Source organism: Oncorhynchus clarkii, chromosome 29 (genome assembly GCF_045791955.1).
Source record: "Oncorhynchus clarkii lewisi isolate Uvic-CL-2024 chromosome 29, UVic_Ocla_1.0, whole genome shotgun sequence".
Taxonomy (NCBI): domain Eukaryota; kingdom Metazoa; phylum Chordata; class Actinopteri; order Salmoniformes; family Salmonidae; genus Oncorhynchus; species Oncorhynchus clarkii.
This window is the reverse complement of record NC_092175.1, coordinates 15,830,514-15,855,745: the sequence shown is the minus strand read 5'-3', so window position 1 is coordinate 15,855,745 and position 25,232 is coordinate 15,830,514. Positions and strand designations below refer to the sequence as shown.

The 25,232-nt window shown below is 44.8% G+C and overlaps 1 pseudogene; it reads right to left on the bottom strand.

Moving 5' to 3' along the window:
- The window catches only part of LOC139388086 (voltage-dependent N-type calcium channel subunit alpha-1B-like), a 223,390-nt pseudogene that overhangs the window by 18,790 nt on the left and 179,368 nt on the right, over positions 1-25,232 (bottom strand).

The following is a 25,232-nucleotide window of genomic DNA, read 5'->3' as shown; positions in this document are numbered from 1 at the left end:
TTTTTACTATTAATAACCGATTAATCAAACTCTTCATTTCACAACTATACCAATGCCTTATTTTGTCTTCACTCAACTTTTTCATTCAACTTTTTCACCCCGGACGATGTATATGGACATTTTTTATTTATTTTTTATTTCACCTTTATTTAACCAGGTAGGCTAGTTGAGAACAAGTTCTCATTTGCAACTGCGACCTGGCCAAGATAAGGCATAGCAGTGTGAACAGACAACACAGAGTTACACATGGAGTAAACAATTAACAAGTCAATAACACAGTAGAAAAAGGGGAGTCTATATATACATTGTGTGCAAAAGGCATGAGAAGGTAGGCAAATAATTACAATTATGCAGATTAACACTGGAGTGATAAATGATCAGATGGTTATGTACAGGTAGAGATATTGGTGTGCAAAAGAGCAGAAAAATAAATAAATAAAAACAGTATGGGGATGAGGTAGGTGAAAATGGGTGGGCTATTTACCAATAGACTATGTACAGCTGCAGCGATCGGTTAGCTGCTCAGATAGCAGATGTTTGAAGTTGGTGAGGGAGATAAAAGTCTCCAACTTCAGCGATTTTTGCAATTCGTTCCAGTCACAGGCAGCAGAGAACTGGAACGAAAGGCGGCCAAATGAGGTGTTGGCTTTAGGGATGATCAGTGAGATACACCTGCTGGAGCGCGTGCTACGGATGGGTGTTGCCATCGTAACCAGTGAACTGAGATAAGGCGGAGCTTTACCTAGCATGGACTTGTAGATGACCTGGAGCCAGTGGGTCTGGCGACGAATATGTAGCGAGGGCCAGCCGACTAGAGCATACAAGTCGCAGTGGTGGGTGGTATAAGGTGCTTTAGTGACAAAACGGATGGCACTGTGATAAACTGCATCCAGTTTGCTGAGTAGAGTGTTGGAAGCAATTTTGTAGATGACATCGCCGAAGTCGAGGATCGGTAGGATAGTCAGTTTTACTAGGGTAAGTTTGGCGGCGTGAGTGAAGGAGGCTTTGTTGCGGAATAGAAAGCCGACTCTTGATTTGATTTTCGATTGGAGATGTTTGATATGGGTCTGGAAGGAGAGTTTAGAGTCTAGCCAGACACCTAGGTACTTATAGATGTCCACATATTCAAGGTCGGAACCATCCAGGGTGGTGATGCTGGTCAGGCGTGCGGGTGCAGGCAGCGAACGGTTGAAAAGCATGCATTTGGTTTTACTAGCGTTTAAGAGCAGTTGGAGGCCACGGAAGGAGTGCTGTATGGCATTGAAGCTCGTTTGGAGGTTAGATAGCACAGTGTCCAAGGACGGGCCGGAAGTATATAGAATGGTGTCGTCTGCGTAGAGGTGGATCAGGGAATCGCCCGCAGCATGAGAAACATCATTGATATATACAGAGAAAAGAGTCGGCCCGAGAATTGAAACCTGTGGCACCCCCATAGAGACTGCCAGAGGACCGGACAGCATGCCCTCCGATTTGACACACTGAACTCTGTCTGCAAAGTAATTGGTGAACCAGGCAAGGCAGTCATCCGAAAAACCGAGGCTACTGAGTCTGCCGATAAGAATACGGTGATTGACAGAGTCGAAAGCCTTGGCAAGGTCTATGAAGACGGCTGCACAGTACTGTCTTTTATCGATGGCGGTTATGATATCGTTTAGTACCTTGAGCGTGGCTGAGGTACACCCGTGACCGGCTCGGAAACCAGATTGCACAGCGGAGAAGGTACGGTGGGATTCAAGATGGTCAGTGACCTGTTTGTTGACTTGGCTTTCGAAGACCTTAGATAGGCAGGGCAGGATGGATATAGGTCTGTAACAGTTTGGGTCCAGGGTGTCGCCCCCTTTGAAGAGGGGGATGACTGCGGCAGCTTTCCAATCCTTGGGGATCTCAGACGATATGAAAGAGAGGTTGAACAGGCTGGTAATAGGGGTTGCGACAATGGCGGCGGATAGTTTCAGGAATAGAGGGTCCAGATTGTCAAGCCCAGCTGATTTGTACGGGTCCAGGTTTTGCAGCTCTTTCAGAACATCTGCTATCTGGATTTGGGTAAAGGAGAACCTGGAGAGGCTTGGGCGAGTAGCTGCGGGGGGGGGGGGAGCTGTTGGCCGAGGTTGGAGTAGCCAGGCGGAAGGCATGGCCAGCCGTTGAGAAATGCTTGTTGAAGTTTTCGATAATCATGGATTTATCGGTGGTGACCGTGTTACCTAGCCTCAGTGCAGTGGGCAGCTGGGAGGAGGTGCTCTTGTTCTCCATGGACTTCACAGTGTCCCAGAACTTTTTGGATCTGCAGGACCTCCACCAGCCGAAGACAAGTAACATTATGTCTTCTCATTGCAGTCGCTGTACTCATAATATGGAGGAGAACTATCTCCTTATCGTGAGGATAGCCAAGTTGCAAGCCCATGTTCAGATGAAATCGTAAACTAGGGCAATTTAAGTGTAGGAAAGGGTCTGTGCTGCCAGTAAGTACAGGTACAGTAGTAGTGGTAACCCCCTGCTCAGTCCCCTCAGCCTGACAATTTTGTCACGGCTTCTGGAAAGAAATGCTGTTGGCATGCTCAACCGATGTCGCTCAATCAGCTGATAGAAACGCTCAACCGGTATTCCCCATTTAAGCAACGAGTCGGAGTCAGAGCCTGAGCCTTCTCAGATCTCTCCACCACCCGATACGTGGTCTGAGCCTTCTCAGATCTCTCCACCACCCGATACCACCCGAGCCTCCCACCATTAGCGACAACAAATTTAAAACCCTCGTCATTGGCGATTCCATTACTCGCAATATTAGACTCACAGTACGTCTCTGTGGATGTTATGTCCTCTGACAAATCAATGGTATTTTTCGGTGTTCCTCAAGGTTCTGTTCTAGGGTCACTATTGTTCTCACTTTATATCCTACCTCTTGGTGATGGTATTTGGAAACACAATGTCAATTTTCATTGCTATGCAGATGACACACAGCTGTACATTTCAGTGAAACACGTTGAAGCCCCAAAACTGCCTACACTGGAAGCCTGTGTTTTAGACATAAGGAAGTGGATGGTGGCAAAACAGAGATGCTAGTTGTAGGTCCCAAAAAACAAAGAGATCTGCTGTCAGATCTGACAATGGATGTTGATGGTTGCACAGTCGTCTCAAATAAAACTGTGAAGGACCTTGGCGTTACTCTGGACCCTGATCTCCCTTTTGACAAACATGTACACTTTTTTCAAGCGTAGATTTTTTCCACCTTCAAAACATGACTAAAATGATGCAGAAAAGCTAATCCATGCTTTTGTCACTTCAAGATTAGACTACTGCAATGCTCTACTCTCCGAATACCCAGATAAGGCACTAAATAAACTTCTGCTACTGCTAAATACAGCTGCTAGAATCTTGACAAGAACCCAAAGGTTTTATCATATTACTCCAGGCACTACACATGAGTCCTGTTAAGGCTTGGGGTGATTTCAAGGTTTTACTGTTAACCTACAAAAACACTACATGGACTAGTTCTTCCTATCTCTCTGATTTGGTCCTGTCGTGTCGTACATACCTACACGTACGCTAGGGTCACAAGACGCAGGCCTCCTCATTGTTCCTAGAATTTCTAAGCAAACAGCTGGAGATGTTCTCCTATAGAGCAACATTTTTATGGAAGTCTGCCGATCCCAACCTTTAAGTCTTTACTGAAGACTCATCTCTTCAGTGGGTCCTATGATTGAGCGTTGTCTGGCCCAGGGGTGTGAAGGTGAACGGCAAGGCACTGGAGCGACGAACCACCCTTGCTGTCGCTGCCTCGCCGGCTCCCCTCTCTCCACTGGGATTCTCTGCCTCTGACCCTATTATGGGGGGCTCAGTCACTGGCTTGCTCTCCCATGCCATCCCTATGAAGGGCGTATCACATCATGCCAGGCTTTTTTTCAACGTAGTCAACTTGAATGGGTTGAGTCACTGATGTGATCTTCCTGTCCGGCTCGTGCGGTGGTGAGTGAAGGTCTTTGTGCGCTATACTAGACCTTGTCTCAGGGTAGCAAGTAAGTGGTCTGTTGATATCTCTTTGGTGGTGTGGGGGCTGTGCTCTGGCAAAGTGGGTATGGTTATATCCTGCATGGTTGGCCCTATCCAGTGTCCCCAAACCCTCCCTCCCTCCCAGAGGACCTGTGCACTAGGACCACCTGGCCTGATGACTTCTGGCAGTCCCCGTCCACCTGATCGTGCTGCTGATCCAGTTTCTGCTGTTCTGCCTGTGGCTATGGAACCCTGACCTGTTCACCGGATGTGCTACATTATCCCAGACCTGCTGTTTCGACCCTCTCTCTCCCCCTCCCTCTTTCCTTCTCTCTCTCTCTACCGCACCTGCTGTCTCGACCTCTAAATGTTCGGCTATGAAATGCCAATTGACATTTTCTCCTGAGGTGCTGACCTGTTGCGCCCTCTATAACCACTGTGATTATTATTTGACCGTGCTGGTCGACTATGTACTTTTGAACATCTTGAAGAACGATCTGGCCTTAATAGCCATGTACTCTTAGAATCTCCATCCAGCACAGCCAAAAGAGGACTGGCCACCCCTCAGAGCCTGGTTCCTCTCTGGGTTTCTTCCTAGGTTCCAGCCATTCTAGGGAGTTATTCCTAGCAACCGTGCTGCTACATCTGCATTGCTTGCCCTTTGGGGTTTTAGGCTGGGTTTCTGGATAAGCACTTTGTCACAACTGCTGAAAAAAAGGGCTTTATAAATAAATGTGATTGATTGAGCAGAGGAGTTAAAAACAGAGGGTGACAGAGGGACAACAGAGGAGTTATAAACAGAGGGTGACAGAGACACGAGACATGAGTTATAAACAGAGGGTGACAGAGGGACAACAGAGGAGTTATAAACAGAGGGTGACAGAGACACCAGACATGAGTTATAAACAGAGGGTGACAGAGACACGAGACATGAGTTATAAACAGAGGGTGACAGAGACACGAGACATGAGTTATAAACAGAGGGTGACAGAGACACAAGACATGAGTTATAAACAGAGGGTGACAGAGACACGAGACATGAGTTATAAACAGAGGGTGACAGAGACACGAGACATGAGTTATAAACAGAGGGTGACAGAGGGACAACAGAGGAGTTATAAACAGAGGGTGACAGAGACACGAGACATGAGTTATAAACAGAGGGTGACAGAGACACGAGACATTAGTTATAAACAGAGGGTGACAGAGGGACAACAGAGGAGTTATAAACAGAGTGTGACAGAGGGACAACAGAGACGCACAGGAACCTCTGCGTTCATTAAGGAGGGAGTTGAGCGAGATGCATTTTCCACAACAGCAAAGGAAAGAAAGAATAAAGTAAAAATGAGATGTAAAAAAAATGGCTAGCTTCACTCTCTCTCATTTCTCCCTGTTCATTAATCTCTCTAAAGCAGGAGTTATATTTGGAGACCCCACACACGTCAGATCCAACTAGTCGCTTGGCAGACGTTTTTATCCAGGGCACGGCTAGGGCTGTCTTAACCATGATTCATCTAGACAGCTGTGTACACGCTGGAGCCACTCATAGTAAGTACCACACTCAGAGGTAAATGCCATACATAGAGTGTACCTGAGGGCTGAACCAGATTTACCTTGGTCCACAATACAAGCTCTCTAAATACTGCAGCTCAACACAGCCCAGCCCATAGAGATAGATTGGAGAAGAGGGGACAGGTGTATTACTCGACCATATGTCTCCAACTCCTTTTAACCTCCTATTCATTATCTGCTTTTATGTGACAACGGCATGTTTGGTTAAAACGATAGGAAGAAAAGGTCCTAAGAACGTGTCGATGTCATCAAAGTGATTTTTCAAAACCTGCGATGAGTTTTTAGCTAACGTCTTGGTAATAGCGTGGCTTGTGTCAACTGTCTGTCTTGACTTCTTCTTAGTTGAACATAATTAAAACACAGTCTAAAAACAAAACAAGTCTAAATGGCCAGACAGTGAAGTGAGCACGCTAAACGCCAAAAGCTGAGAGGGAGCAGAAGGCAGAAGAGAATGTCACAAACAGACAGGGAGAGCAACAACGAGGAAAAAACGAGAGCCCAGCAGGAAGTGGCTGTGACAGTCTGACAGAAGCCGGGAGACACAGGACAGGTGGGATTGAGCGGCAGAAGTGAGAGGAAGATTGCTGGGGGAGGAAGGGAGAGTAGGGGGAAAGGGTCTACCTTATAGGCGATTCTGGGCGGGCATTTCTTTCCCACACCTAGCGGAGGGGACATGTGGCGGAGCATCTCGTGCATATCAAGGTAGGTCATACGGCCACTTCACAGGGGAAGATGTCACAGGGGACCACAGAGGTCAAAGAGAGGGATGGAGGTATCCAGAGAATGTTGGAGGAGGACGGAGTTAGAAATGACCAAAAGAGGACAGTAAAACAGTATAGAAAATGGCAAAAACAGAAATCTGTGTTATTTTAGATTTCCAGGGCAGTGGATTCCATGGCGGGATCTCATCCCTGTCCTGCCTAAGACAAGGATGTATCCCAGGATTGGACAGGAGGAGGGTGGGGTGTTTTCCCGGGAATTCCCTGAGGAGAGATGTCTGGATGGCAGGATCATGATGTTGGATTGAGGCATGTACAGTATATACAGTGCCTTGCGAAAGTATTCGGCCCCCTTGAACTTTGCGACCTTTTGCCACATTTCAGGCTTCAAACATAAAGATATAAAACTGTATTTTTTTGTGAAGAATCAACAACAAGTGGGACACAATCATGAAGTGGAACGACATTTATTGGATATTTCAAATTTTTTAACAAATCAAAAACTGAAAAATTGGGCGTGCAAAATTATTCAGCCCCCTTAAGTTAATACTTTGTAGCGCCACCTTTTGCTGCGATTACAGCTGTAAGTTGCTTGGGGTATGTCTCTATCAGTTTTGCACATCGAGAGACTGACATTTTTTCCCATTCCTCCTTGCAAAACAGCTCGAGCTCAGTGAGGTTGGATGGAGAGCATTTGTGAACAGCAGTTTTCAGTTCTTTCCACAGATTCTCGATTGGATTCAGGTCTGGACTTTGACTTGGCCATTCTAACACCTGGATATGTTTATTTTTGAACCATTCCATTGTAGATTTTGCTTTATGTTTTGGATCATTGTCTTGTTGGAAGACAAATCTCCGTCCCAGTCTCAGGTCTTTTGCAGACTCCATCAGGTTTTCTTCCAGAATGGTCCTGTATTTGGCTCCATCCATCTTCCCATCAATTTTAACCATCTTCCCTGTCCCTGCTGAATAAAAGCAGGCCCAAACCATGATGCTGCCACCACCATGTTTGACAGTGGGGATAGTGTGTTCAGCTGTGTTGCTTTTACGCCAAACATAACGTTTTGCATTGTTGCCAAAAAGTTCAATTTTGGTTTCATCTGACCAGAGCACCTTCTTCCACATGTTTGGTGTGTCTCCCAGGTGGCTTGTGGCAAACTTTAAACAACACTTTTTATGGATATCTTTAAGAAATGGATTTCTTCTTGCCACTCTTCCATAAAGGCCAGATTTGTGCAATATACGACTGATTGTTGTCCTATGGACAGAGTCTCCCACCTCAGCTGTAGATCTCTGCAGTTCATCCAGAGTGATCATGGGCCTCTTGGCTGCATCTCTGATCAGTCTTCTCCTTGTATGAGCTGAAAGTTTAGAGAGACGGCCAGGTCTTGGTAGATTTGCAGTGGTCTGATACTACTTCCATTTCAATATTATCGCTTGCACAGTGCTCCTTGGGATGTTTAAAGCTTAGGAAATCTTTTTGTATCCAAATCCGGCTTTAAACTTCTTCACAACAGTATCTCGGACCTGCCTGGTGTGTTCCTTGTTCTTCATGATGCTCTCTGCGCTTTTAACGGACCTCTGAGACTATCACAGTGCAGGTGCATTTATACGGAGACTTGATTACACACAGGTGGATTGTGTTTATCATCATTAGTCATTTAGGTCAACATTGGATCATTCAGAGATCCTCACTGAACTTCTGGAGAGAGTTTGCTGCACTGAAAGTAAAGGGGCTGAATAATTTTGCACGCCCAATTTTTCAGTTTTTGATTTGTTAAAAAGTTTGAAATATCCAATAAATGTCATTCCACTTCATGATTGTGTCCCACTTGTTGTTGATTCTTCACAAAAAAATACAGTTTTATATCTTTATGTTTGAAGCCTGAAATGTGGCAAAAGGTCGCAAAGTTCAAGGGGGCCGAATACTTTCGTAAGGCACTGTATTCAGTATGTCAAGGGGAGGTTGTGGCGTCACTGTTCAGATGTCATCTGTTTCTGCATGCTACGAGACATCAGCGGTAACCAAATTGAACACAGGAAACAAAGCACACAATGCTCATAACCTTTGCTTTACTCGGTGTGTGCACTGGTTTAAACAGTCTCTTGGGCCTACTTCGAGAAACCATATTGGCCTGCTGCATACAGCATACTGTACTGTATTCAGTATGGTGAAGAAATAACTTGATGGTGAAGCATGGCCAGTATACTGTAACGAGACCTACATTGTGGCATTGTTTTCCATTAGTTCCCATGGTTACCCACCAGCCGGTTAGTATGGAAGGTGTATGCTTGTGTGTTTGTGTGTGGTGGAATCCCTGGCCCTAGGAGTCATTCACAGTCATTCATTTTCCACTTCCACCTCATCCCTTTATGATTAAGGGGTGTGTGGGGTTGCAAACCTTGTAGGCCACCCTATTAGGGCACTTCTTCCCTAAGCCGAGAGGAGGCGAGATAAAACGCAACAATTTGTACATATCCTGATAGCATATCCTTCCGCTGTAAAAGACACAGGTTAAAAAGAGGTTAGGACACAAACACCACCATTTCTGCTCCTGTGACTTAACATATTCATTATATCCTCCATTGTATGCAGTCATGGTCATTGAATAAAGTACACCGGTAGATAGTGCAGATATACAAAACATTTGGAACACCGTTTCCCGTGTGTATCAAGAATGATCCCCCACCCGAAGACATCAAGTCAACTTGACACAACTGTGGGAAACATCTTCTTAATATTCAGTTGCACTCCTTTTTACCCCTCAGAACAGCCTAAATTCTTTGGGGTATGGACTCTACAAGGTGTCGAAAGCATTCCACAGGGATGCTGGCCCATGTTGACTCCAATGCTTCACACAGTTGTGTCAAGTTGGCTGGATGTCCATTGGGTGGTGGACCATTCTTGATACACACAGGAAACTATCGAGTGTGAAAATTCCAGCAGCGTTGCAGTTCTTGACACACTCAAACCGGTGCGCCTGGCACCTACCACACCTCATTCAAAGGCACTTAAATCTTACATCTTGCCCATTCACCCTCTGAATGGCACACATACACAATCTATGTCTAAATTGTCTCAAGGCTTAAAACTCCTTCTTTAACCTGTCTCCTCCCCTTCATCCACACTGTTTGAAGTGGATTTAACAGGTGACATCAATAAAGGATCAAAGATTTCCCCTGGATTCACCTTGTCAGTCTATGGAAAGAGCAGGTGTTCCTAATTTTTTGTAAACTCGGTGTATAAATAACAAGCTTACCTATCTATAGTCATACATGACTACATGGTTCCTGGGAGGTTATAAGTCTACGTCCCAAATTGAACCCTACTTTTGAGTCTGCATGTAAGGAATAGGATGCCATTTGGGACCAGTGGGGGCTGCTGAGGGGAGGACGGCTCATAATAATGGCTGGAACTGAGCGAATGGAATGGCATCAAACACATGGAAACCATGTTTGGCCTATTTGATACCATTCCACCGATTCCACTGATGATGATGATTCCTCCCCTAAATGGCTGTGTCTAACATCGGAGGGCCACAGGGGATGAGACTAAGCAACAGAGTCTGGATCTATGTCCCAAATGGCACCCTATTCCCTATATAGTGCACTACTTTTGACTAGGGCCCATAGGGAATAGGTTGGCAATTATGACATTTTGGACTTCTCATCCTGGTGCAAATCAGCCAAACGTTTTATTTTTGCTCTTAGAGTTCCAGTATTTCTCAATGGATTCTGGTGAAGACTTTAGGAAGCGGTGGAGATAGATAAAGCTGTGTTGTGTGATTCAAATGACAGACAGAGAGGAGCTTTGGAGCCGCCAGCTTAGTGAGGGGAGCCTAGCGGATGGCAGAGTGGAACCATGGATTTACATGCATCAGTCTGCCTGTGGGGCCCTAGTCGGCACTCCAGGGCCCGTCTTAACGTCACTCAGAAGTGCCCTCCCTGACGGTCAAACGTCGTCAAACGTCACAGAGTCATCGCACTGGAACTTAGAGCCAACTTTGTTGTGTCGGCGACTATTTGCTGTACCCCTGACAATCACGGCCACTTCCACCCCTCATCTCCTACCTTCACCTCTTCACTACTGAACCTAAAACAGACGCTGTCTTGACAAGGGGGGGGGATCACCTGTAGGAGGATTACTGATACGTACCAGGCAGCAGGGTCGTACTCGGCCCAGACGCGGATAAATTCGTCCAGGTGGTGAGGCCCCAGGATGGAGGCATCTCTGGTCAGGTACTCAAAGTTGTCCATGATGACCGCCACAAAAAGGTTGAGCATCTGGAGGGAGAAAGAGGGAGGTGGAGAGGTAAGAGTTTCCATCGCAAGTGGTCAAGTTGTGGTCAACAACATTGTATCACAGAGACAGAGAAGACTCAAGTGGCCAACAAGAAGGGACCGACTCCATTTCATCGGAGTAAGAGAGCGTAGGTGAGCACTGTGTAAGTAACGTGCATGCACATGTGAGGAGATACTGTATGTGTCTGTATCCTGAGTGGTTATTCATTGCTGATCATTGGTCATTCACTGGACATGGGACATTCTGAATGGTCATTCATTTGCGATGGCCCATACTGACCAGAAAGGAGCAGAGGAAGATGAAGGAGACAAAGTAGAAGTAAGCAAAATCACTGCCGCACTCCTTCCCTCCAGACCCTGACAGTTTATCACACGGACGGTTACTCAGACACGACAGCATGATCTCATGCCACGCCTCGCCTGTTGCACTCCTGCGACACACACACACACACACACACACACACACACACACACACACACACACACACACACACACACACACACACACACACACACACACACACACACACACACACAACACAGACACACACCCACATGGTATATGTAAACAAATACACATAATTGGAAACTACACAGTAAATCCCATCACAAACGCCACCATGGGCATGAGGAACTACATGTCTCTTTTACGACATTACATTGCAATATAAAGAACAGGCCGATATGTGGGAAAACGTCTAATAGAACAGGAAGAATATGGAGAATGTGGAGGTATGGCCACCTGAACAGAAGCATCAGAGCCTGAAAGAATGTCTGGAAGTTGTTGTGGTGGTTGATGGCCGATTCCTCATTCAGCTCAATGTTTCCAAACACCTGAAGTAAGCAGAAAGGGCCGGCGTAGCAGTTAGAGGGATTCCCTGTATGCTATCTATGGTTACGTCCCAAATGGGCCCCTATTCCCTATATAGTGCATGCTTTTTAACCAGAGCTCTATTGGTCCTGGTAAGAAGTAGTGCACTATGTATGGGATGTGGGGCCATTTCAAACGCACATACAGTACGTGTGAGTAAGCAGCTGAATGTATCAGCATTTGCAGGATTTGATATGATGTAATGTAATGCTATCTCCGAAAAACACATTAGCCACTTTTGCCAGGAATCAGTATCTTTCTCAAATCGCGCCAGGGTAGGCAGAAGACTGTGTGTGTGTGTGTGTGTGTGTGTGTGTGTGTGTGTGTGTGTGTGTGTGTGTGTGTGTGTGTGTGTGTGTGCGTGCGGGGTGAAGCATGGAAGACGGAAGGCATAGTGATGATGTTGTATAGCTATCTAGAGATGTTGATAATCTAATAACAAGAGAATCCAAAGACATGGCGACGTCCTCTATCCTACCCAAATCTACACTTATAGTGTGCATCCCAAATGACACCCTATTCCCAATATAGTGCACTACTTTTGATATTCCCTCTATAGTGCACTACTGTTGACCAGGACCCATAGGGTATGTAGTGCACCGCATAGTGAAAAGCGTGCCATTTGGGATGCACAGTTAGTCCTGATGATAACAAAGAGCCAGATAAGCTTCTGTTGGTGTTATGTTTGTCACTAATTATGGGGGGGGGGGGGGGTATCCTGATCAAGCCCTCCGGGGTACCATAGTCATTAAACAGCATCGCTGATTAAATGATGGCTCTTTTACCAGAAGTCACAATTACCATTGATTTACAATGCCATGCTAATCTAGTGGAGGGAACATACCTTCATTGTGCATTCAATTCAGCATTTTTACCATTTTGTCTATCACCATGGCTTCCTTTTAAATGAGCAATCAACTCTAACGGTATTACTCACCTGCATGCCGATGATGGCATAGATGAAGAAGAGCATAGCGATGAGGAGGCAGACGTAAGGTAGGGCCTGGAAATAGAAAACACAAACACACAAGAGAAATAAAAATCCCAGTGAGGTTTAATAGTCTTAATTATGGGACAGAGCAGCCAACTTTAGCCGCAGAGTTGATTTCCTTAATCACATATGTATATCCCAGACAAGGAAGAGGTAAAGATACATTTTAATTAAAGAGCAGCAACACTGCAGCAACTAACTTTACTGTACTGACTTTATTTTTATTTAAAAATAATAAAAAATTTAACTAGGAAAGTCAGTTAAGAACAAATTCTTATTTTCAATTCTTATTTGTTGCAGTATCATGTACATGTTGAAAGTGGCTTTTCAATAGCAAAACAAATTGAAAATATAACTTTCACAACAGTTACAAACCACTAAAAAGAGACTAGCCTGCTGGCCTTACTGGGTCGATAGGAACATTTCGCCCGAGCTATTTAGGAGAGACATCACACCTGGCACAAATGATTGTCTAGATGTGTTTTTCCTGTCCGAGGGGTGCCCTAAACCTGCGCCCAGAGGGGAGTAGTTCAAAGTCCGGGTACAGGGGGCTTGCTTGGATTCGAAGCCCATAAAACCTATCCGTTTTCATAGGGGCTTAAAAGCTCTCATCACCCCACATTTAACCTGCTATTAGATTAACTAAAGCTGTCAATGCCCTTGTTCTCTGTACAACAAAACTTTCAAGAGAGGCTCCATAGAACAAACTTATTTAAGACTCCAAATGAACATCATTATCAATCCAAAGATCCATTACATGAAAGCAACCCAAAACATGTCATTGTATTTCTTTATTTCCACTTATGTGCTTATGTGCACCATGTGCTTACGGTTACTGCAACATAATGAATGGGCCTAACATTCATTGATTTGATCAGACGAATACCATGTTATTCTCAACTCTAAGAGGTCAGGGGTCAGTGACTCACCTTGAAGGACTGGACAAAGGTCCACAGCAGGATGCGGATGGTGTAGCCCTGCCTCAATAGCTTGATGAGCCTGGCCGCCCTGAAAAGCCTCAGGAAACTCAGGTTGATCAGCTTGTCCTGCAGGACGAGACACAAACTGTACATCCATACTGGTCCTGGAACAGATCTGGGTTACACTAAGAATGGTGAAAGCAGATCCATTTTCCGTGAAGTGAAGAGTGTCTACCTATCCATTTATGTAACTGCTTCAAGTCATCTAATAACTATTGCACCACATAACATACATGTGTTAAAGAACAAGTTAGGACCAAGACCAAAAGATGGACTGGCCTCCAAGGGAAGAGTCAAAAGCAGCGGGAACAAGAAAAGTCACTTACCGTCTAGAGCGGCCCATAGTGTCAGAGAGGAGGCAGAGGGATGGCCCATAGTGTCAGAGAGGGGGCAGAGGTTGGCAGAGGGATGGCCCATAGTGTCAGAGAGGAGGCAAAGTGATGGCCCATAGTGTCAGAGAGGAGGCAGAGTGATGGCCCATAGTGTCAGAGAGGAGGCAGAGGTTGGCAGAGGGATGGCCCATAGTGTCAGAGAGGAGGCAGAGGTTGGCAGAGGGATGGCACATAGTGTCAGAGAGGAGGCAGAGTGATGGCCCATAGTGTCAGAGAGGAGGCAGAGGGATGGCCCATAGTGTCAGAGAGGAGGCAGAGTGATGACCCATAGTGTCAGAGAGGAAGCAGAGGGATGGCCCATAGTGTCAGAGAGGAGGCAGAGTGATGGCCCATAGTATCATAGAGGAGGCAGAGGGATGGCCCATAGTGTCAGAGAGGAGGCAGAGGGATGGCCCATAGTGTCAGAGAGGAGGCAGAGTGATGGCCCATAGTGTCAGAGAGGAGGCAGAGGTTGGCAGAGTGATGGCCCATAGTGTCAGAGAGGAGGCAGAGTGATGACCCATAGTGTCAGAGAGGAAGCAGAGGGATGGCCCATAGTGTCAGAGAGAGGGCAGAGTGATGGCCCATAGTATCATAGAGGAGGCAGAGGGATGGCCCATAGTGTCAGAGAAGAGGCAGAGGGGTGGCCCATAGTGTCAGAGAGGAGGCAGAGTGATGGCCCATAGTGTCAGAGAGGAGGCAGAGGTTGGCAGAGTGATGGCCCATAGTGTCAGAGAGGAGGCAGAGGGATGGCCCATAGTGTCAGAGAGGAGGCAGAGGGATGGCCCATAGTGTCAGAGAGGAGGCAGAGTGATGGCCCATAGTGTCAGAGAGGAGGAAGAGGTTGGCAGAGGGATGGCCCATAGTGTCAGAGAGGAGGCAGAGGTTGGCAGAGTGATGGCCCATAGTGTCAGAGAGGAGGCAGAGGTTGGCAGAGGGATGGCCCATAGTGTCAGAGAGGAGGCAGAGGTTGGCAGAGGGATGGCCCATAGTGTCAGAGAGGTTGACAGAGGGATGGCCCATAGTGTCAGAGAGGAGGCAGAGGGATGCCAAAGGGCAGGCGCCAGTAAAGTCATAGCAGAAGATGGAAACACAGCGAGAGAAAGAGAAAGAAAAAACAGAGAGAGAGAGAGAGAAAGTAACAGTAAACGGACTACTCCAATCCACTTTAGTGCTACTGTGCTGCAATCTGCACAGAGGCTTTTCCTGATCCCCATTTCAAACTCTGCCTGCCACTTCTGTCTGTCCCCAGCTCCATACTAATCCATCCAGCATGAGACACTGAGCACTCAGTCCCGGCAGGAAGCTCTCAGCTATCCCCATCAGCTCTCTAGTAGGATCTGCTGTTGACTTCAACTTATTACCTCATCACAAGTACTGTAACTGGGTTAAACCTTGTGAAATGACTTTCCACTGGACACATCCTCCTTCAAGGAGTAAAGTTATTATGAGTGAAGTCATACAGGCAGGACAGCATATAGGAGTATCCCTTTTGGCTGATGTCTTTACATATATGAAGTTGAATGGGCACATTGTACTGTGGCAGCTCTTACAGAAAGTACGATACTACATAGGGACATGGCAGCAGAGCTTACCTTAATCTCTGTGACCAAGATGTCCGTGATACTTCCCAAAACTGTCACAAAGTCAAACACATTCCAGGCTGCCTTCAGGTAATTCTGTAAACAGGGGAAGAGAGAGAGAGAGAGAGAGAGCGAGAGAGAGAAGGATAAAGAGGTTTTATTGTAATTAGTACCAAACCTTTGCTCTTCAAATGCTTTTCTCTCAGGCCACTCTCTACAGAGCATGTCTTCTAAGCTCCTCAAATGAGGCAGCGTTTAATGAGTTGGTCTGAGTTTCATTAAAGGGCCGTCCATCTATAGCCTGCAGTGTGTCACTAACTCCCTGACACGCACAAACAGGCTTAAATTCCCACACAGTCCTACAGACTAGGGATGGGCATTGGGCCTTTTATGACTGTTTGAGTACTCTCATTATTATTTTTCGAGTACTGAAGTACTCCAATAATTAAAAAAGCTATTTTTCGAGGGTGGCAATGTAATTATCTACAAGCCAACAGTGAGCAACAATGCCTAATTTATCATAACCTTTACAGGTAACAAATCCTAATTGCAAAAATAAAAACAAGTGTCGTTTAAGATTAATTTATTGAAACTGTAATATCAACTTGTTATATTGTGTTGGTCCCATCTGTTAGTCCCATGTGTTGGTCCCATGTGTTGGTCCCATGTGTTAGTCCCATGTGTTAGTCCCATGTGTTAGTCCCATGTGTTAGTCCCATGTGTTAGTCCCATGTGTTAGTCCCATGTGTTAGTCCCATGTGTTAGTCCCATGTGTTAGTCCCATGTGTTAGTCCCATGTGTTAGTCCCATGTGTTGGTCCCATGTGTTGGTCCCATGTGTTGGTCCCATGTTTCATGAGCTGAAATAAAAGATCTCATAAATGTTCCACATGCACACAAAGCTTATTTATCTTAAATGTACATCCCCGTCAGTGAGCATTTCTACCTTGCCAAGTTAATTCATCCATCTGGACGGCCCTTTAATGAAACTCAAACCAACTCATTAAAAGCTGCCTCAAATGTCTATTTCATGTATAATCTGTGATACTGGGTTGCAATTCCACATTGTACACTGCATGGGGATGAATTATGTCCAGAACATCAGTTTGGTGAGTAGGCCTAGGCTTAATGATTCTGATGAAAATACACTCTGTCTTTATCAAACTAATGTTTCTGCATATTGTCAGCGTGGAACGTGTTTATGTTTGGGGGGGTAATAGCCTCAGCTAACCAATTCTAAATGTCACTAGCAGTTGGCAAAGTAGGGTCGTCACTAACGTTAGTTACCAACAAGCACAAAGTCATAAACTCTGATGGTATCTACAATTTTGCTTCTTAAAATCTGATTTTAAACTTAACCCTGACCTTAACCACACTGTTAACCTTATGCCTAACCTAAAAATGTTGACTAAAAAGCAAATGTTTGTTTTCATTCATTTTTACGATATAGACAATTTTGACTTTGTGGCTGTGGTAACTAGTGACAACCGCAATGTAGCCGATAAACGGAAAATAACACAATTATTCCAAAACTGTAGCTCAGTGATGGAATACATACGGTATTTCTGTATAAAACTGTCTTCCTTCCAAGGAATGTAGCTTGTGTATCCCATCAGTTAGATCCGTTTCTATAGGAGCGCTATAGGGAGCGCTCGGAAATTCTATCGAGTGAGTGAGACATGGAGGGGAAAGGGAATTTAGGGAGCAAAACTGTGATGCTTGGCTTGTTTTATTTTTTGTACAAATTGAACAGTCAGATCAAATGAATGCTGTCTTCAAGATAACATTTAGACCAAATAGTTTTACAGTATTTGAAGAAGAAAAAAATCTCTTGAGTTAAAGATCGAGTTTTGACGTCAGTTAGAGAACTCAAGCACTCAATTACTCCTGCTATCCCTATGTAAGGTGCAGACACCACACCACACACTCAGATGCTTCCAAACAGTGGCACAGACATCCTACTCTGTCAGGTGGCATGGCAGTGAGCGTATGCTCCTCCTGGGGAACACAACGATTAGAGAAGCCAAGGTTTAAAATGGACGAGGCTCCTAGAGAGAGGAGAGAGAGAGAGGGAGAGAGAGAGAGAGAGAGAAAGAGAGAGAGAGAGAGAGAGAGAGAGAGAGAGAGAGAGAGAGGGGAGGCCCACCCGTCTGTACTAAGTGCTGAACAGGTGGAGGTAAGCGGTGTGTGAGAAAAGCCATTTAATACATGAGCCTGGTAAGTGGGGATGAAGCTGGAGATGAAATGCCTCGCTCAGGGACCAGACGACCCGGCGCTGCCTGGGATATTTATCCCTCCCACACCTCTGCTTTACCTTCCCACCCTCATCCTCTCATCTGGAGCTGTTGCGTCATCCCCAACACACACACACATGCATGCATGCTCGGGTCATGCACACACACAGCTCTCCCCCTGTGGCTCTTGCTAAAGGCTTGCCAGCTTACCCTCATCCTATTCCCCCTCCCCTTTTCCTCAAAATCTATCTTTGCCTCTCTGTTTCTCTCTCTTTCCCACCTTGCCCTCTTAGCAGAAAGTGTTCCAAAATGGTTCTTCGGCTGTCCCCATTGGATAACCCTTTTTGGTTCCAGGTAGAACCATTTTGGGTTCCATGTCAAATCCTCTGTGGAAAGGGTTCTACTTGGGACCAAAAAGGTTCTACTGTACCTGGCATCAACAAAGGTTCTTCAAAGGGTTATCCTACGGGGACAATAAAATAACCCTTTTAGGTTCTAGATAACACCTTTTTGTGTGTGCAAGTCAAACTAGAGTCATCTATTTTTCCAAAAAGGACATCTTCAGTGATTCCAAAGTAGTCTACACCCTATCTTCCCAAATGTTTGGATAGTGACCATTTACAGTAGTGTATGGAGAGAAGCAGGCTCACCAGTGGTCCAAAAGCAATGATCTTCAGGATGCACTCCAGTGTGAAGAGAGCTGTGAACACGATGTTCAGGTACTTCAGCATGGCCTCGTACAGCTCCGGAGCACCGTGAAACTGAGGGCAGAGGTCAGGAAAACGTCACAGGTCAACTTTCACTCCCACTGAACATGAGTGAAATGATAATGGGCATGCCCATTTCCAATGTCCTACAGACATACTGTACCATTGCAATACCTGTGAAAGTGATCCTTCCCCTCTTTCCTCATCTTTCTGTCAATCTGTCACACGCACACGCACACACACCTATAGTACACAAGTCCGAGTGGCCATTTGATAAATTGTTCAGCAGTCTTAAGGCTTGTGGGTAGAAGCTGTTAAGGAGCCTTTTGGTCCTAGTACTCCAGTACTGCTTGCCGTGCGGTAGCAGAGAGAACATTCTATGACTCGGGTGACTCGAGTCTTTGACAATTTTATGGGCCTTCTTCTGACAGCGACTATTATATACTGTAGATCCTGGATGTCAGAAAGCTTGGCCCCAGTGATGTACTGGGCCGTACGCACTACCCTCTGGAGCACCTTATGGTCAGATGCCGAGCAGTTGCCATACCAGGTCGGAGATGCAACCAGTCAATGGTGCAGCTGTAGAACTTCTTGAGGATCTGGAGACCCATGCCAAATCTTTTCAGTCTCCTGAGGGGGGAAAGGTGTTGTCGTGCCCTCTTCACAACTGTCTTGGGGTGTTTGGATCATGATAGTTCGTTGGTGATGTGGACACCAAGGAACTTGAAACTCTCGACCCACTCCACTTCAGCCCTGTCAATGTTAATTGGGGCCTGTTTCGGCCCTCCTTTTCCTGTAGTCCACGATCAGCTCCTTTGTCTTTCTCACATTGAGGGAGAGGTTGTTTTCCTGGCACCACACTGCCAGGTCTCTGACCTCCTCCCTATAGGCTGTCTCATTGTTGTTGGTGATCAGGCCTACCACTGTTGTGTCATCAGCAAACGTTAGGATGGTGTTGGAGTCGTGCTTGGACACGCAGTTGTGAGTGAACAGGCAGTACAGGAGGGGACTAAGCATGCACCCCTGAGGGGCCCCAGTAAAGGTGACATGCTGGTAGAAATGAGGTAAAATGGATTTAAGTTTGCCTGCAATAATGTCCCCGCTGCTTCTGGATGTGCAGTTTTTCTTGTTTGCTTATGGCCTTATACAGCTCGTTGAGTGCGGTCTTAGTGCCAGCATCAGTTTGTGGTGGTAAATAGATAGCTACAAATAATATAGATGAGAACTCTCTTGGTACTGTAGGTAGTGTGGTCTACAGCTTAAAATGAGGTATTCTACCTCAGGCGAGCAATACCTCGAGACATCTTTAATATTAGACATTGCACACCAGCAATTACTGACAAATAGACACATACTCCATCTCCTCGTCTTACCAGACGTAGCTGCTCTGTCCTGCCGAAACACGGACAAGCCAGCCAGCTCTATAATATCCATGTCGTCGTTCGGCCCCGTCTCGGTGAAACATAAGATATTACAGATTTTAATGTCCCGTTGGTAGGATAGTTTAATCGTAGATCGTCCAGTTTGTTTTCCTATGATTGCGCGTTGGCCATTAATACAGAGGGAGGTGGTGATTTACCTATTAGTCGGCGAATTCTTACAAGGCACCCCGCCCTCCTCCCCCTTTTTCTCCATCTTTTCTTCACGCGCATGACAGGGATTTGGGCCTGGTCTCGACAAAGCAGTATATCCTTCGTGTCAGACTCATTAAAGAAAGAATCTTCGTCCACTTCGAGGAGAGTAATCGCTGTACTGATGTCCAGGAGCTTTTTTGGGGGCATTAGAGAGGGTAGCAGCAACATTATGTACAAAATGAGTTCCAAATAAGGTGAAAAAACAAACAAAATAGCACAGTTGGTTAGGAGACCGTAAAACGGCAGCCATCCCCTCCGGCGCCATTATTCACTGTACATGATGTGTTACCCAGTTCTTTGTTTGAGACAGCCAACTGAATGAATGGGCAGAAAGACAAGAATGTTGTCTATGCATCAGTGCATTGTACTCGGTGTGTAAAACACCGTCCCTCAGTCTGACAGACCTGTACAGGTCAACACCTGGAGATAAGCCAGCTGGATCAGCAATGTAGTTAAGGGTATTAGCATCAGATAAGCTGCTCCTAAAACTAGCTTGTATGTCAACAATGGATACGTTTAACGTATCCTTCCAAATTATACTGCTTACTCATTCCAAAACCCTCTCCCAAAAGTTATCCCACTCAAGGTAGACATTTTCCCTTACAACAGATCAAGGATTAGATTTCACAACCACCAAATATCAGCGTCACTGACCTTCATCATCAGCACCACAGTGTTGAGTGCGATCATGGTCATGATGGAGTACTCAAAGGGCGGCGACACCACAAACTTCCACATCTTATACTGAAACGACTGCTTGTCAGCTGGCATGTAGCGCGTCAGAGGCTTGGCATTGATGGCAAAGTCGATACAAGCTCTCTGTGTTGGAGGTGGGAGGGAGAGACGGAGGGACGGAGGGAGACAAAGAGGGATGAGGCAGGATAGAGGGAGGGAGGGAACAAAGACATTAAAAAAACCTTTTAAGATTATCTTAGAAGTATATTATGTATAAGTTTGTGAAACTCACTCATCTCCCTAATCAGATCTGATATTGTTCAAACACTGATTATTAGTATAAAAAAAGCTAAACATAAAGTAACAACTAAGGCTACACAATTCTGGGAACTTGGAAGAAATCCAGTTTCTTTTTTTTTTCAATCAGGAGTTCGGGAAAACTAGGGAAATTATTGAAAGTTCTGGGAATTTTGCAATCCTAGTAAGGACCAAGGTACAATCAAATGAAAAACATAAAAACTAACATCCCACAGGCGCTGGCATGCATCCCAACAGTTTCCAGACGTGTTTAATATCTTCACACAAGGCAGCAAAACCAGTCTCACTCGCCAGTAGTTTACCAACCTGAAGCACAAAATCTGTGTCCCAAATGGCACCCTATTCCCTTTATAGTGCACCATAAATGGAATAGGGTGCCACTTGAGACACACTAAGTGAAACTCTGTATGATGTAGGAAATAGACACACATAATGTGTGTGTGTGTGTGTGTGTGTACCTCGTTCTTCTCCAGACTACACTCTGACATGGCCTTGTCTCCCTGTTCCTGGAAGGTGATGATGATGAGAGCCACAAAGATGTTGACGAAGAAGAAGGGAAAGACCACAAAGTAGACCACATAGAAGATAGAGGTCTCCATACGGAAGCCTGGGCTGGGGCCCTGGTCCTCATAGGTGGCATCCACAGAATGCTTTAGGACCCTGGAGAGAGCAGGCAAACACAGGCATTTATAGATGAAAAGGGGCAGGGTAAATGTGGCTCTAGTGGCTGAACTTGTGTCAGTTTCGCATTTTTCACACTAATGGTTAGGGTTAGGATTGGGGGAGGGGAAGCTGATCCTAGAACCATATCTAGAGGAAACTTCACTCTGGGGCTACACAAACATGAGACAATGCCAATTACACTGAACTAAGAAGACAAACATGCAACTATTGTGCATATGTTAAGTAATGTACAGTGCTTTTGTATACAGCAATATTGGGTGTCTAAGACAATTTCCCTCTGGAGGACATTACAGTTTATTCTATCCTAACTAGCTTATTTGTTATAGCCAATACAGATGGCAGCCAAGGGAGGGCACATAGAGTGCCTTCAGAAAGTATTCATGCCCCTTGACTTATTCCACATTTTGCTGTGTTACAGCCTGAATTCAAAATGGATTAAGTCTATTTTTTCCCACCCATCTACACACAATATGGCATAATGACAAAGTGTTTTTTTTTTTTTTGCAAATGTATTGGAAATGAAATACAGAATTTATTTACACCCCTGAGTCAATACATGTTAGAATCACCTTTGGTAGCGATTAGAGCTGTGAGTATCTAAGAGCTTCGCACACCTTGATTATACAATATTTGCACTTTCTTCTTCTTAAAATTCTTTAAGCTCTGTCAAGTTGTTTGCTTATCATTGACAGCCATTTTCAAGTCTTGCCATAGATTGTCAAGACGATTTTAAGCCAAAACTGTAACTAGGCCACTCAGGAACATTGACTATTGTTTTGGTAAGCAAGACAATGGCCTTGTGTTTTTGTCTTGTTGAAATGTGAATTTGTCTGTTGGAAAGCAGACTGACTCAGGTTTTCTTCTAGGATTTTGCCTGTGCTTAGCTCTATTGCGTTTATTTTTATTAAAAAAAATATCCCTTGTCCTTGCCCGTGAGAAGCATACCCATAACATGATGCAGCTACCACTATGATTGAAAATAGTGATGTGTTGTGTTGGATTTGCCCCAAACATAACGCTTTGTATTCAGGACATAAAGCTAATTTCTTTGCCGTTTTACTTTAGTGCATTATTGCTTGCATGTTTTAGAATATTTGCATTCTGTAAGGATTTCTTCTTTTCACTCAGTCAATTCAGTTAGTGGAGTAACTACAATGTTGTTGATCCATCCTCAGTTTTCACCTATCACAGCCATTCGACTATGTAACTGTTTAGAGTCACTATTGGCCTCATGGTGAAATCCCTGACCGGTTTCCTTCCTCTGCAGCAACTGAGAAGAAAAGACGCCTGTATCTTTGTAGTGACTGGGTGTATTGATCCACCATCCATAGTCTAATTAACAACTTCACCATGCTCAAAGGGATATTCAATGTCTGCTTATTTTTATGTGCCCTTCTTTGTGAGGCAACGGAAAACCTCCTTGGTCTTTGTGGTTGAATCAGTGTTTGAAATTCACTGCTCGACCGAGGGATCTTACCGATAATTGTGTCTGTGGGATATGGGATACAGAGATGAGGTAGTCATTCAAAAATCACGTTAAACACTATTATTGCACACAGAGTGAGTCCATGCAACTTATTTTGTGACATATTTAGGCGTGCCATAACAAAAGGGTTGAACACTTACTGACTCAAGACATTTCCTGATATTTTATAAATTTGTGTGTAGGCCAGTGACACACATTCTAAATGTAATTTGTATTAAATTGAGGCACAAATACTTTCTGAAGGCACTGATTAGGATATGTGTTGTACAAGCATGTTGTGAAATAAAATGCTATACATTTACTGGAACAAAGCATGCCCAATATTGATCTGTCACCTCAAGGGGATATGACTATAAAGCATGGAATAAGAGAATGTTCACCAGGTTCACCATTTTATTTCACAACATGCTTGTACAACACATACTGTATCCTTATCAGTTCCTTCAGAAAGTATTTATACCCCTTGACTTTTTCCACATTTTGTTACAGCCTTATTCTAAAACAGATTAAATCCTTTTTTTCACTCATTAATCAACAAACAATACTACACAATGACAAAGCATTTTTGATCATTTCTAAAAAAAAATCTAAACTGAAATATCACATTTACATAAGTATTCAGACCCTTTACTCAGTACTTTGTTGAAGCACATTTGGCAGCGACTTTAGCATTGAGTCTTCTTGGGTAGGATGCTACAAGCTTGGCACATCTGTATTCGGGGAGTTTCTCCCATTCTTCTCTGCAGATCCTCTCAAGCTCTGTCAGGTTGGATGGGGAACTTTGCTGCACAGCTATTTTCAGGTCTCTCCTGAGATGTTTGATCAGTTTCAATCGGCCACTCAACGACATTCAGAGACTTGTCCCGAAGCCACTTCTGCATTGTCTTGGCTGTGTGCTTAGGGTCGTTGTCCTGTTGGAAGGTGAATCTTTGCCCCAGTCTGAGGTCCTGCATGCTCTGGAGCAGGTTTTCATCAAGGATCTCTCTGTACTTTGCGCCGTTCATCTTTCCCTCGATCCTGACTAGTCTCCTAGTCCCTGCCGCAGAAAAACATCCCCACAGCATGATGCTGCCACCACCCATGCTTCACCGTAGGGATGGTGCCAGATTTCCTCCAGACATGACGCTTGGCATTCAGGCCAAAGAGTTCAATCTTGGTTTTATCAGAGCAGAGAATCATGTTTCTCATGGTTTGAGAGTCTTTACGTGACTTTTGGCAAACTCCAATCGGGCTATCATGTGCCTTTTACTGAGGAGTGACTTCCGTCTGGCCACTATACCATAAAGGCCTGATTGGTGAAGTGCTGCATAGATGGTCACCTCCCTGACCAAGGCCCTTCTCCACCGATTGCTCAGTTTGGTGGGGCGGCCAGCTCTAGGAAGAGTCTTGGTGGTTTCAAATTACTTCCATCTAAGAATGTTGGAGGCCACTGTGTTCTTGGGGACCTTCAATGCTGCAGACACTTTTTGGTACCCTTCGCCAGATCTGTGCCTTGACACAATCCTGTCTCGGAGCTCTACGGACAATTCCTTCAACCTCATGGCTTGGTTTTTGCTCTGACATGCACTGTCCACTATGGGACCTTACATAGACAGCGGTGTGCCTTTCCAAATCATGTTCAAATCAATTGAATTTACCACAGGTGTAGTCCAATCAAGTTTTAGAAACATCTCAAGGATGATCAATGGAAACAGTATGCACCTGAGCTCAATTTTGAGTCTCATAGCAAAGGGTCTGAATACCTTATAAGGTATTTCAATAAAAAAAAGTACATTTGTTCAAAATTCTTAGTAAGTACAATGGTTTATTTTTTCTCTCAACATTTGATTTGTTTTGAGTTCAAGCAACTCATTTGTTTAGGTAATATCACATATAAACCCGAGGGCCCTCTATGGTCAGGGCGTGACATTGTCTTGTTTGGGGGAGGAGCTCTTTAGAATAATACCCAGCATGCTTTGCAACTGTACATTTTTACATTTACATTTTGGTCATTTAGAGGATCTTTCTTTGTAGTAAGAACAACCTGAAGAAACACACTTATTGCACCAAAACATATGACGTTTAGAATATATATTTATTAAGTAGCAACAGCTTGAAAATATTGATTTTGTGACATGTTTAT